The sequence below is a fragment of the Benincasa hispida genome, chromosome 11 (genome assembly GCF_009727055.1).
Source record: "Benincasa hispida cultivar B227 chromosome 11, ASM972705v1, whole genome shotgun sequence".
In the NCBI taxonomy this organism is placed as follows: domain Eukaryota; kingdom Viridiplantae; phylum Streptophyta; class Magnoliopsida; order Cucurbitales; family Cucurbitaceae; genus Benincasa; species Benincasa hispida.
Window position 1 is genome coordinate 33,132,313 of NC_052359.1, and position 2,472 is coordinate 33,134,784.

Consider the following 2,472-nt stretch of genomic DNA (forward strand, 5'->3'; position numbering starts at 1 on the left):
AATACCACATAAGAAATCATCAACCTCGCAGTAAACTGGTATTAAATGAGATGTCCGGAGAATCTACAGATAAATCCACAAAAATTGTTGATCAAACTAGTCCTTCAACAAAAGTTGTTGGTCCATCACATTCTTCTCATAAATTTAGAATGCCTCAACGTAGTGGGAGGGTTATTCAACAGCCTGATCGTTACATGGGTTTAACAGAAACTCAAGTTATCATACCTGATAATGGCTTGGAGCATCCATTAACCTTTAAACAGGCAATGGAAGATGTAGTTAGAAACCAATGGATAAAAGCCATGGACCTAGAAATGAAGTCAATGTACTTCAATTTTTTCTGGGAACTTCTAGATCAACCAGATAGGATAAAACTTATTGGTTGCAAGTGGATCTATAAGAAAAAGCGAGATCAAACTAGTAAGGTGCAAAGCTACAAAACTACAATGCCAGACTCGTGGCAAAAGGTTTTACCCAAAGAGAGGAGGTAGACTATGAAGAAACCTAAAAGGTTTTACCCAAAAAGGGGAGGTAGACTATGAAGAAACCTTCTCTCCTGTTGCCATGATTAAATCTATTAGAATACTTTTATCCATTACTGCTTTTTATGATTATGAAATATGGAAAATGGATGTCAAGACAGCCTTTTTAAATGGTCAACTTAATGAAAGTATTTTTATGTCTCAACCAGAAGGGTTCATTAAATAGGGTCAAGAGCAAAAAGTTTACAAGCTTAAAAGATCCATATACAGGTTAAAATAAACATCTCGATCCTAGAATGTAAGATTAGATACTGTGATCAAATATTATGGCTTTGAACGTAATATTGCCGAATCTTGTGTTTACAAGAAGATGGTCAACAAGACTGTAGCTTTTCTGGTACTTTATGTTAATGATATCTTGCTCATTGGGAATGAGACAAGATTCCTTGTTGACATCAAGAGATGGCTAGCATCACAATTTCAAATGAAAGATTTAGGAGATGCACAATATGTTCTTGGAATCCAAATTGTTCGAAATCGCAAAACAGAACGCTAGCAGTATCTCAAGCATCTTATATTGATAAAATGTTGTTAAGATATAATATGCAAAATTCTAAAAAATGTATGCTGTCTTTTAGACACGAAATTCATTTGTCTAAGGAACGGTGTCCTAAGACACCTCAAGAAGTTGAAGGAATGAAAAAAAAAGTTCTTATACATCAGCAGTCGGGAGCTTGATGTATGTTATGTTATGTACATGCCCAGACATATGCTTTGCAGCCGAAATAGTCAGCAAGTTTCAATCCAATCCTGGACACAACCATTGGATTGCTGTTAAGAACCTCCTCAAGTATCTTCGGAGAATGAGGGACTATATGCTTGTGTATGGTCCTAAGGATTTGATCCTTATGGGATACACTGATTCTGATTTTCAGACTTATATAGATTCTAGGAAATCTACTTTGAAATCATTATTTACTTTAAAATGAGGAGCTATAGTGTGGAGGAGCATCAAGCATTGTTGCATTGCCTACTCCACTATGGAAGCTCAATATGTAACTGCATGTGAAGCAACTAAAGAAGCAGTATGGCTCAAAAAATTTCTGACTGATTTGGAAGTGGTTCCAAATATGCATCTGTCGATCACTCTGTATTGTGATAACAGTGGAGCAGTTGCCAACTCAAAGGAACCTAGACGCCATAAATGCATAAAATACATCGAGTGAAAGTACCATCTCATAAGGGAGGTAGTACACCAAGGAGATGTGATAGTCACGAAAATAGCCTCTGAAGATAATCTTGTTGATCCATTTATGAAGGCCCTCACGGCTAAAGTGTTCGAGGGTCACCTGGTCGAACTGGGACTACGAGCTTCCTAAATCTAGGATAAGTGGGAGAATGTCAAGGGTATTTAGATGTCGTAGTTTATTATATTTTCTCTCTCTCTTTCTCAACATTGTATATTTGTATATATTTGTAACTCACTTGAGTTTTAGTCCAAGTGGGAGTTTGTTGGGAATGTCCTAAAACTCGAAGTTCGTAATTTTTAAACCTATTCTATTTTGCAATAAAAGTATTATTGAGACTTCATTCAATAAAGGTGTTACTGAAGTTGCGTTATATTATAAAATTCAATAAACGAACCCATGAATATATTATGAATACTTAAACTTTATGTAAAGACATAAAAGAGGATCAAGTTTTAGTATATAGCCAAAAAGGTCTATAATTATATAGATGAGATTGGTCACCTCATCTTGAGGAAACTATAGATGCGACCCACTTTGTATACTGATACAAACGATGTGATCTCAAAATTATTCACGTGGAGACATGCAAGTGAAGGCATTCTATGCAAAAGACGTTTGTATAAGACCGGACCACAAAATAGTCCCTCTCTTTTTTATAACAACCATTTACTGTTAAAATTGACTATTTCAAATCGATGACCTAAGGTAACTCGATCTTAATCCTGAGCTAACTATGAACT